This window comes from Pinus tabuliformis, chromosome J, assembly GCF_031772625.1.
Source record: "Pinus tabuliformis cultivar Carrire ecotype Pingquan chromosome J, CPIR1, whole genome shotgun sequence".
Taxonomy (NCBI): domain Eukaryota; kingdom Viridiplantae; phylum Streptophyta; class Pinopsida; order Pinales; family Pinaceae; genus Pinus; species Pinus tabuliformis.
The window spans coordinates 1,252,975,149-1,252,988,722 of NC_142295.1; positions in this window are offsets into that span (position 1 = coordinate 1,252,975,149).

Sequence of the window (13,574 nt, forward strand, 5' to 3'; positions counted from 1 at the left end):
AAAAAATCAAACTTAAAATAACTCGGTTAAGGTAAAAACAAAAAATCAAACCGACACAGCGAAAAGTTTGGCAACTTTTTTTAAGAAAGGCATAACATTTCATTTTTACAATTGAATTAAAATATTCTTAACCACAAAATAAACACTAAGCTTTGTTTCTAATAGCAAGTTGGCACTGCTCACTTGCAGGAATGCAATTAACAACCTTATGTAAGAAAAGTCACTGATTTTTCGAGGTTTATAATAAAAAAATTGTGCTTGCATGTAGTCTTTTAAAAAATCTAAGGATCTTTTCAAAATTTTCAAGAACTTGTAATTTTTTGATTTCAAGTTCTTGTTTTGGAATGGAAGCGCTAATCTTTTAGCACTTTTTGTGACAATAATAGATATGATTTTCTTCATTCAGAATAAACTTATGTAAACTGAATAGTTAGGTAGCCCTTTTAATCAAACCAATGATTCAAAAGCGTTTCCATAATATTATTTGTTTTAAGGGAAGTCACATGTATTCACAATGATAAATATAATATTCCCAAGTAATTAATTGAGAGATCTCAGTATTTAATCTTATTTGATATACTCGAGTAATTTTTTTGATCTCAGAAAATAATACATGTCTGAGTTTTTCGATGGAGCTACTCAGAGAGGTAATTGTGGTTGTGGTGTGTGGCTAAGAGTGGATCATAGTCGACTATACAAGATCTCATGGAACATAGGCTCCGACACAAATACGAGGGCAGAAGTCCTAGCCTTTTGGGGGCTTTTTTGGTTTTCCAGAATATTATCAGTTGATACGTTACATGTTTATGGGGATTCAAAGGTCCTTATTGATGGGATGTCATCCAATACAAACTTCTTCCTCCCTCACCTCAATGGATGGATATCTCATATACAACTACTCCGGTGGTCCTTCTCTCTGATCACTTTTCATCACATCTATAGGGAGTCTAATTCAATTGCAGACACTGTGTCCAAGAAAGGCCTCTTGGATGATGTTTTTCATTTGCACTACATTCACCTGGAGAACAACATAACTAGAGATGAGGGCTCTATCCCCCTCCCTTAGATTTCATTTCTTTACTTGCCTCTTTGGGTTGGTTGTTGTTATTTTGGCAATCTTCTTTTTGATAAGACTATTAATGGATGCATTTTGAAGTTTTTTGTTATGTTATAGTTATCTATGATGATTTTCTATTTTTCTATTTATATTTTTTCTTCACTAGATTCTTTTTGGGAGATTTATTTTCAATATGTAAGCCATCATAGAAGCATATTTTACTAAAAACTGTACTGGTACATTATATAAACCAACATTTTTTTCTTGTAAAAAAAATAATAATAAATAAATAAATTACTTGTGTAGAAACAATCATTGAAAATAATAAAGTGGAAAAATTAGAAGGGTGTTTATAAGCCTACTTATGTATGGGCATATAAGCGGGCAAGAATAATAAAGCACAAACTTGGATATGATTACCTTGTATGCAAAGTGTCAACGTAGCGTACACCATGTTGAGGAAGTTACTCTTGGTATCTAATGCAAGACCTGCTCGCGTCTCCTTTGCCATTTCATCCACCATCTCTCTCAGTCTAGAGATTGGGGTTGAACATTGCCTCTCCACTTCATTCACAATGCCCTATGCTCGCTCTCACTACCTTATCTCGGTGCCTAAACACACATCCACTAAACCCCCCTTCTCATTCCTTGTATAACACATCAATGAACAACTGCGACGAGAATAAGAAAAAGAAATAGTGGCTTTGAGGATGAATGCCTGGGAATACTTGGGATCCTAAAAAAACATCTTGTAGCTTCCATGGGTATATACAGTGGAAGAAGATCTTAGAGACAAGGAAGGGATTTTCTGGAAATATTTGTCTAATACAACATGATTTGGGTTCAAAACAACAAAGAAAAGCACCATGGTGGTTAGTTGGTATAATGGGGAAAGCCGGGAAAGGAATTAGACAACATGGTAAGCCAGTCTTTTGGATTTGGATTTGGAGATCAAATTATTTTCTCAAAATTGAACATAAGTAGTGAAACATTTTTATTTTTACATGTCATCTAGTCCCATCCCAACACTATTGTGTATATGGAGGTGAAGCATATCTTGTCAATCTTGCCAGCCATTGGGATTCCTGAGATGTATCTCAGCCTTAATTTCAATATTTTTAACCGATTAAATTTGTATTGTATTTATTTCAATTCTTTGAACTTATGTTAATTACAAATTTCGGGAATATCTTAAAATTTGATGATCACACATGGATATTCTTGAAATTAAAATCCACACTCATAATAAGGATGTTTATTCCACTGCCAAATCCACCAACAACATAAAGAAATACAATAAAATTTGAATTAATGTAATATAACAGTCATCATAATTGTAGAGCACAATAATTCAAATAGAAATTATCATCTCCATATGGTTATTAATGAATTGTAGAACAAAGGGATTTCAAATATAATTTGTCATGGTAATATAGTTATTGATGAAGAGTACATGTCATCACCTATAATTGATTCAATGGAACCCATTTCTTCCCATAGTGGAGACCAATGCGAGCAATTACTGAACAAATTTATCAACATATCGCTCTTCAGATCCCTTACAGCTTTCCCTATTCAATATCATCTTTCTGAACACATCTCCCATCTGTGATTCCCTTTGCCTCACCTCCTTCTCCTCTTCTTAGTCTTCCGGAACTATTACTGCACTCATAGCTCTGCAAATATCCTCCATGTTGGCTCCACCATTGCCTTGTCTAGGGACCTCCACACCCACTTTCAATTCAGTGACAATCAATCTGGCATTCAACCCTTGATCCCACAGCATTGGCAGAGCGATGAGAGGCAATCCCACACTCATTCCCTCCATGACAGAGCTCCAACCACAATGCGTCAGAAAAGCTTCGGTGGAAGGATGTGATAAAATATTTATCTGTGTTTCCCAACTCGTTAATACTAGTCCCATGTCTCGAATCTGTCCATCAAAACCATGTGGAAATGAAGTTGAGTTGTCATAATGGCCAACAAAATGCAATACTAAAACAAATGGTTGTGCAATGGCTTCCAATCCCAGAGCCACCTCCTAGATCTCTGCATTCGATAGAAAACATTCGGTGTTAAAGGAAGCATACATATTGGAATAAGCCATCTGCCTTCCAAGCCATTTCAAACACTTGAAATCTAAAGAACCATTCTCTGTTTGCGGAAGAAGACCAATGGGAATGACCAGTCATTGCATCACCTTACAAGAAGTCAATGGGAACATTTAAATTCGTTTGGTGACAACGATGATTCCACGTGTTAGATTTTAATTGGAGGGACGCAAATGAAAATGATGCTCTGCGATTAGCTAGGATGAATAGTGTCTGCCTAACCCAACCTCACAGAGAGACACATTTGGTGTAAAAATAGAACATAACCTTAATGTGACAAAATGTGTGTAACATGACATGTGGTGACTCTTACACGAGAAACTTGACTTCTAGTCATAAGCTTTATGGCTTTTTTTTTTTAAATAGTGAAATTGTTTTCTTAGTTGTTTGTTGTTAATTTTTTTTTCCAAGGTTGAAAAAGTATACAATTTGGTGTAACCACCTTATTGAAGTTAAGGTAAAGCAAGGAATTTTAATATTAATATTGTATTAGCATAGCCACATTAGTAAATATGGTTGATATATGTGGATCGACATCATTTTCCCCCTTTTAAAATTATTAACTCTAGAAAAACCATTTGTTTTATAAACCCATCTATTCACATGATGCCATTTGTTATTTGATAATTTACATGGTAATTTCATAATTGTCTTTAGTAAATGTGAAAATGTAAACATGTATTCAAATGAGGACATTTGTTATTTCACCATCCTAGATCCATCTTAACCCCAGATCTGTCAAGCGCTTTGAGGGATAAAATCTCTTGAGGTGCAAACCTCTTTTTTTAGTGCAAAACTAGAGGAAAGGTTTGCACATCGTGAGAATTGATCCCTCTTAACACTTAAAAGATCTAGGGTTAATATGGATATAGATTGGTTTCAGTTGTGTGCGATCACACAAAATTTTTCATGTTAATTTTAAATTTGCTTAGCTAGCTCACTCTATTGAGATGATAGAGATCGCTAATAACTTTAATGATGAAAAATAATGAAATGCAAATTTTGAATGCAAAGTGACAATGTAACAGTGTTAAATGATAGAAAATGTGAATAATAAGAATGTAGTTAATTACAAATAGTATTCACTATGATTAGTCTCAAATTATTTTCTTCTATTATTCTTATTGTCACACCTGTTAGTTTTGCCATCTTTTCATATCGATCATATGAAAAGGATGGTTGAAATTGTAGACCATTCAAATTTTTAACTCAATATATTGTAGTAAACATCATACCTTGTCTCTCTTTCTTTCCAATATTAATTGTAGCTTTCTCCAAATTCAATCATTCTGACTTATGGAGTGTTAAAACCCAAAATGTTTCAATGGTAGTTGTTTTCTATTACCTCTTTTGAATGAAAAGTGACTAACAATGTTGAACAATGGATAATTGGAATAATAAAATGTACTCAATTACAAATAATGTATAGTTTCAAGAAGCAAACATTTCAGGTAAGTGAACATTTTATTTAAGATGAAAATTAAAGAATCCTATTTATGGTTAAATAACTGTAACAAAAATCAATGCACGTCGTCAATAATTATTTTGTTCTTACACTAAAATCAATACACATTATTAATCTAATTAATTTTAAATTAATGTAAATCATACGTCTAGTTATATCAAATAAAAAATCAACATTTACACTTAAATCAATGCATCTAGCACAAGCAATCAAATAGGATTAGAAATCAACATCTACAGTAAAAATAATGTGTTTAGTGCAAGCACTCAAATAGGATTAGAAATCGACATCCACACAAAAATCAATGCATCTGGATCTACCAAGCGCTGAGAAGGATCATTGTCTCTCCATCTCTTTTTATCACTCCCTCTCCCTTTCTCCGCCTTTCTCTCTTTATGTATTTCTTATTCCCTCCCTCTCTCCCTCTCCAACTCCATATCCATCTCCCTCCCTCCCTCCTCCTCTCTCTCTTCCTTACCCTCTCTCTGTTTCTCTCCCACCTCCCTCTGTCTCTACCCCCCATCTCTCTCTCTTTCTCTCTCTCTCACACCAACTCTATCACTATCTCCATCCATATCTCCTTCTCTCTCTCTCCCCCCTCCATCTCTATGTCTCCTTCTCTCTCTTACCTTTCCCTCTCCCCTCTCCTTCTCTATCTCTTCCCTCCTTCTCTCCCCTCTCCCTCACTCTTTTTCCATCTCTCCCTTATCACTCCCTCTCTCTCTCTCCACCACCTTTATCTCTCTATATCTTTGTTCTTCCCTACCTCTCTCTCTCTTCCTTACTCTCTATCCCTCTCTCCCACCTCCCTCTCTTTGTCTCCCCCATCACTCTCTCTCTCTCTCTATTTCCACCCTCCATCTCTGTCTCCCTCTCTCTCCTTCTCTCTCCGCCCTCCATCTCTGTCTCCCTCTCTCTCATTCTCTCTCCGCCCTCCATCTCTGTGTCTCCCTCTATCTCTATCTCCTCTCCTTCTCTCTCTTCCCTCCTTCTCTCCTCTCTCCCCTCCTCTCTCCCTCACTCTTTATGTATTCTCCCTTATCACTCCCTATCTCTCTCCACCTCTATCTCTCTATCTCTTTGTTCTTTCCTCCATCTCCCCCCTCCCCCTCCAACTCCATCTCTTCCTCCCCACTCTATCCATCTCTCTCTTTCTCTCCACCCATATGATAAAGAATTACCACTCTATGTAATCAACAATATATGTAAGGTCTAATATAATAACACTTCCGATGAATATTATTATTATAATATATTGGAATAATAACAATAATCAATAATATTGATTATTATACCAATAATATTATATAAATAAATTACATGTTAAACAAATGATAATATGTTAACTTTACATTATAGACAAACCAATTTCTTTTGATCAACTTGGTAACTATGTGCCTTACATTTTACAATAGGTTACATTTTAGATTTCACCTTTTACATTTTATTACATTTTGTAATGTAAAATTTAAAATGTAAAATGAGAAATGTAATACAAACTAGTTAAATATATTTTATATTTTACAATGCACTAAAAAAAGAAGTTTCCTCAAGTTTTTCACTCAAAAAATATAATGTAAAATGTAAAATGTTGACATACTTACATTACAATACATTAGCTTGCACATTCCCCTATACCGGGTTGTAGAGAGCATACATTTAATAAACGTTGGCATATTTATATTACATCTAACATCTAACACCTAAACATCTCCCCTTTACTGGGTTCTAGAGTTCCTCTCGGCGCAATAATTTGCATGGAAACTTCATAATTGTATTAGATAAATGTGAAAAGGTAAACACAAATTTAGAGATGCAAGCTAACTAATATTAGAAATTTCATCCATTAATTCTAAGGAGACAACATGAATATGTCATCATATTTTATTTATCACCATAAGATAAATATTTGGCTCAAAACAAAGACTAATTTGCCAACGTTCAATAAGGGAGATGTGTATTGACGTAATTAACCAAAACATTTTTTTTTGTGAAGATTAATATAACCTTTGTTTCTGCAAAGCTTTTTCACCATTGCATATGAGTATATATATGAAGAGTATCTAGGAAGGTTTTTGCTATTACTAGATGGTATGATGTTCATGGGTCATTTGTTATGTAATTTTATTATTGCTAGATGATATGATATTCATGATCCATTTATAATGAAAATATTAACAATTCATACTAGATTAATGATCAAAGATATTATTTGTTTATTTATTTATTTCAATCGAAAAGAGTATTTATATTATATAAATTCACTCTTGGCTCACAAAAAATACATCAAGAATTACATAACAACTTCTTCAAAATTTCTATCCTTTTTCTCTTATCCAAGAGGTATGCTAAACTTTCCTAAGGAGCATACTGAGTGAAAAAATGGGGTTTCTGTTGGTGTATACCTTATAGAATTTCCCCAATAGAACATAACATTTACAAAACATAAACCTATTGATTGATAATAAATTCCTTGATGACTATGAACCTGTTAGAGTCCTATGGAGGCTCATTGATGACAATGAACCATTACTCTAAGGAGTTAATTTGGATGATCTTGTCTTCTAAATATTCTTGGAATTGATCTGAGAATGTGACACCCCCTTTTTTACTCCAATTGATGTAGGGATGTATTGAAGTCATCACCCAATATGCATTCTAATCCAAAAATTCTGTCCCCAAGGGCCACTAAGGAATTCTAGCAATCATGTTTTTCTTTGAATTGAACATGCATGTAAATATTGACAAAGGAGAATACTTGATTTGAAGGAATATGTAGAGAATGAGTAACAAACCAGTGAGATGTCGAACCAGATTCTAGAAATCTAAGGAAATATTGACACCACATGGTGAATATCCCGCCTAAAGTTACTCTTGCACTAAAATAAAGAATACCAATACCATTCCAAATTTTGTGTTGATTTTGGAGGACCTATGAATCCCCCATTTTTGTCTCCTGTAGTAGGAGAACTAAGGGTATCCATTTCTTGATCAAAGATTTCACTTCCTCCATCCTTTTTGTTGACCCCAGTCCCTTGTAATTCTAGGAGAGACTCTCATTACTTACTTGGTGTATGAGTAGCCCCTTGATGAGGAGTTGAGTTGCCTCCTTTTCTGGTGTTTCTATATCCCTTCAATTTTGGATATAATATTTCATGTGTTCCCATCTCCTTATATTTCTCTATTTTTTCATACCTACCTCTCTATTGGTTCATTTACCAGCCTTCCATTGGATCCTTTCTAATTATTTTTCCTTCTCTTGTTAATGGAAAAATCCCTCTTGTGGACAAGAGTGATCTCCCTAGATCAGGCATCTAGATCTAGGACAAAACAAAAACTAACAAGAAACTTTTGCTAGGTTTAACTATCATCAAACCATTAATGAAAAGAAAAGTGGGATGTACCCATACCATTTTTATGACAATTGCCCTTGTTGGTTGTTTGTAGCTTCTAGTCTCATCCTCAATGCTCCAAATCAAAGACTCACAAATTACAAAAACAAACAAACCATCAAATCACCAACAATTCAAAGATAATTTGATAAAACATATATAAGTGATCAAGGAAGCATATATGAAATATTTCTAACAATTAGACAATGATTTATGGGAAAGAATAATCTAACTGTGTTTAAATGCAGCACACAACTCGAAGCTGCCTTGATGTTGTAGGTCCCTTTCTAGCTATTCTTTGTTACAATGCCTTGCCTTCAAAAGTCTTGTGATCAAAAGTTTGATATTTTAGCAGAGTTTCACCAAGATTTTTTGAGATTCGCTAAATAACCATCTCATTGGGATATGGTTGTACTTGTAGGTTTGGGAAAGGATAGGAGGAGGACAAGGGATGGAGGTTGAGATCCAACAAGGTAGGGATGCAATCCATGTCCACATTTCTTAGAGGAGATGTCATCCACGAGGCTTCTATTCTAGAAGCTTCTCGTACTTTTTAATTTTAACTTTGTTAAAATATTTTCACACCTTTTGAATGGGAAAATTTAGATAATATCACATCCTAGCAAGTATAAAACTTGAAACAACCTAGTAGTGTCGCAGTTTATCATGGTCCAACTTGCGACATCCTTTTAAATTATGGTTTTTAAAGTATTTTCACAAGATTATTATCTTCTAGGAAAAGGTTTTTCTTCCATTTTCTTCAGGGATTAATGGAAATGATACTTTATTTGATGAAGTATAGGGGTTCAACATCAATTTCCATAAATGTGACAAAATAATGTGTAATAGAATGCTCCCTACAGTATGAAGTCAAAAAAGGAGTTATGATTGAAGTAATTTATCATGCAAAGGCATCAAAACAAGGGATTGAATTGATAAAAAAACTTCCAAAAAAATCTAGGAATTACAATACAATAATATCATATGATCATCTCTAAGGTAGACATTCCCATACTTAAAATACAAGTGACTCAAAGTATAATTGAGGACATGCAAAGATCCATGTCAAATGAGGAAGGTCATAGTCACCAAACATACATTATGGATTCATGCCCGCAAGACTCAATATGAACATAACCACCAGACATATAATGTGGATCTATGCAATAATCATAAAAACTTAGAGGACTCCATCACAACCTAGATGCAACAAACAATATCTAGAGTGTTCATCTCTATCTAGCCATAGTACAAAGCTAACCATCTGAATCAATGTGTTGAGGTCGAAAATGGTAGAAACCACCTTTTACCAGTCAATGAGGAAAACCATTAACACGGGCTAAGGAAGCCACCAATAATGATAATGGCCCTTAAGGTACTCAAGTGCATTTTATGGAGTGCAAATAAATGATCTGAAGTCAAACACTCATAGAATCAATTGATCGAAGGTAAATGGTGTAAACCTATCATAGAAGGCAAGGAAACATGCCATTAAGGCATGCAAGCTCCAAGGTACTTCATGGTTTCTAAATCAGCTTCCCAGATAATGTGTTGAAGTTAATAGGACATTCGTTGCAGGAGGGCCTTAATGTACCCCCATCAACAAAACGAAACAAGTGTGAAGTAATACAAAGCATAAAGTGATTTAGTATTGACTCAAGGATGGCCGACATAATAGAGGCTTTAAGGATTGTAAAAATTGGCTAACTCAAGTATGGTCGATGTGATAGAAGGCTTAAGAACTGTAAAAACTAGCTAACTTTGGTTGAACTTGTCTTGAACATATTGATGACACAACAATTTACTTGGCAACACTAACTCAAAAAGTGGATCACAAACTAAAGTTTAAGACTTTTCAAAGGAGTATGATCAACAAGAAATAAGAAAATTTCCCAACCTTGACAAAAGGAGTGAAATGGTGTCATGTTCAAGAGCGAATTGCCACCATACATAGTATATATATTCCCTTCCCAAATTTCCCCCACCATTTCTGGCAAGGACCTCCATTTTTTTTCTTTATGTGATCTTGAGGAGGATAACATATGCTTGAAGTATAAGCTCATCCTTCGGATGAATTATTTGAAGTACTTTTAACGAACCCAAGGAAGGAGTGGTTCAATCCCAATTTACAGATGGGTCCTTCATTGTTTAAGTTTTATGAGTCCAGTGAAGGCACAACTCAGTGTCTTTTCATGTCTAGAGAGTTTGAAAAAAAAAAAACCCCAAGATGACCTTTTTTCATTTAGGTTTAACGAGTCTGAAAAGAGGATAAAATATAACTTGTTTAGTCCTTTCAATGTAAAAAATTTAATAAGCTTGAAGAAAGTAAAACTTAGTGATTTTTCATATTTAGAGAGTCTGAAAAGAACATAAAGAAGACTCCAAGGGTGTTATTTTTCGTAAATTTAGTCTCCTAAGGCCGAAAAAGGATAAAACAATACAAAGGAGAAACTCTTCTAGACATGATTGACTAGAGTATTCCTTTTTTATAATTAGTCTTACTCAGTCTGAAAAAAGGGTTAAACTTATACTGAATAAAATCCCTTTAAAATCCTTTAATGAGCGTGAAAAGAAACAAGCTCACTCAACAATATTTCATGTTTAGGGATTTTGAAAAGAGCTTAAAGGGAACTCCTCAAATATCCTTTTTCATATAGTTTTCACGAGCCCGAAAAAGTGATAAAAGCATACCTGATAACTTATTCTCATGTATTTATAAGCACAAGAAGGAACAAATACTAAGCTTGATATAGGTTCCATTTTCACACAAGCTTGAAATGGAAAAAAAAACTATGCTTGAGATAGGTTTCATTTTTACACAAGATTGAAACAGAGAAAAACTATGCTTGAGATAGGTTTAATTTTTACACAAGCTTGAAACAAAGAAAAAACAATGCTTGAGATAGGTTTCATTTTTAAACAAGCTTGACATAGAGAAAAATCTATGCTTGAGATATGTTACCTTGCCCCCAACATGACCTGCAGAGGTTAGTGGCTTAATTCCAACATGCTGACTAGAGGCGCATGCCCCCTAGAATTTATGGAGGAAGATATGTTTCATGTTTTAAATAGCTTGACACTTGAAAGGAACTATTCTCATAGGGTGGTTTCATTTTTACACGAGCTTGAAGCCAAACATAACTATACTCATAATAGGTATCATTTTTACAAAAGCTTGAAATAGAGAAAAACTATGCTTGGAATAGCCTACCTTGATCATGGTTTCCAAGTTGACAAAACTCTAGAAGGAAACCATGTCAAGGGACACACCTCAATCATGGTTTTCAAGAGGTTTTCATCGGAAAGAAGAAAAATGCTATGGAAGGAATACATGGAAAGAGACTCAATAGGGGTAGGAAGATCAGACTCTAATGTCCCCATTGAAGGGTTCACCATGTTAACTACAGAATCGAGGTCAAAAGAAGTTGATCATATAGTGAGAGGCTATTTTTCATCGGCAAGTGAAGGCATGGGACATGTTGCCACATAATTAACCAATGGTTGGGGGGGAGGGGGGGACACCAATTGTATATAGGGAACATTCAGGGAGGTCGAATGGTTGGCAATCGGATCAGGTCCAATGAATGAAATCTGGTCAATAGTCACAATGTTTCCATTATGAGGGAAATACATCACTCGAAAGAGTGTGGACATGATAACTTTCATGGCATAGACATAGTCTCACCCAAAGAGAAAATTGAAATCGAAGGGGCCTTGGACTACCATAACATTAATACATACATTTTTTTCCTTCCAATGTAATATGCAACTAAGAAAGTATCCCTAAAGGTTCAGTGACTCTTCTGTTAAAAGCCAATAGATTCTGAGTAACATGCATAAATTGAGGGGAACCTATATCTTTCCAAGCAATCAAGGATATAATGCTAACATAAGCACCTTCATCCATAATAGTGAGATATATATGCTTATTAAAATCCTACACAATGATTTGGAAAGGCATGTAAGAAGGGAAATTAGGGTCTGCAATCTATTCCATTTGCAAGAAAATACCTCAATATTTGAAGGGGGTTTCATGGGAATGAGAGAAATACCCCCTTGTATAGTGGAATTTGAAGTAACAAGAAAAACGTGAGCAATATCAACTTCACTCTCTAAAGGGAGAGTGGGATCGACCATGAGTGAAATAGTTCGACCACTTGTTGTGGCCGCAACATTCCTATTAAATTTTTCAAATTTAAAGGGCCCTTCATATGAATCTTTTTAATGTCTTTCTTAGTTTACTTGATTTTCCTCAAGTGTCTTGTATTTGTTGCAATCACCCATTTGGCTTTGTCTTCATTTAACACATCGAATCTAGGTGCATCCTACTTGTAGTTTGAAAATTTGATTATTTTATGACACCTCATTTCAATGACTCCCTCTTTTGATTTTCTTGATGAATTTTGGTCCATCTTTCATCTCACATGACATTTCAATAACTTGAAAACGTGTAAAATAGTGAGTAAATTTTATGTATATAAATACAATATCAATAAATATAAATAAACAAGTATTCATATGTATTATATTCATACTAAAATTACTAAATACTAATTGTATATATATAAATTAATCTCACTTTATTATATAGATAGAACATCACATAAAAATACATTAATAAAACCTCATTATATTAAACTATATGTGATTGTATTATTCATATCACACTTCCATAGGTATATTATATTACTTTAAAAAAAAACACTCTTAAATAATATGTAAATTTAATCAATTTAAGTTGTATTTTTGTATATATAATATTATTATTATTTTTGTATATATAATATTTATATATTATTATTATTATATATATATATTGAATATGTAAGTAAAATTTTAAAATATGTATTAACACTTTACACATTATTAAAATACTTACAATATTAGAAACATAAATATGTAACATATGCATATATAAAACATGATACATACAATCCCTTGAGCTTAAGGCATCGCTGATTCTCTGAATATTCGGGAATGAGATGGACATAAGTGCGGTCAATATGTCCATCAGATTCCAGAATATTCAGAAAATCAACAATCCACATAAAAATGCCTCATACAATCCACATATGAAAACATAACACCATTTAACAGTATATTCACCTTGTAACGCTTACCATTATGAACTGATACCCTTGTAAATATTAATATAATATATGCATTACACTATACCTTTAATAAACCAAAGAAGTTGCATGGCAGCAAGACTCTGCCCTGAGCATGAAAAGAAACACCAGCACCCGTTCTTGTTTTGTTTTCGACTAGCTTTCATAGAAACACAATCACCGGAGTAATTTAATCAAGAAAGCTCAAATTTGATCTATTTAATAAAACTAAAATTTCTTGGCCATGAACGTGCACCAGAATTATCTGGAACAATGGGTGAAAGCTCAAATTCGATCTATTTAATAAAACTAGGCCATGAACGTGTACCAGGATTATCTGACACAATAGGTTTCACGGATGCACCTGAAGTCTCATTTCGTTTGTGAAGTGATCCTACTATATTTTTATCTTTTATTTAAATGGTTTTAGCATATACTCTG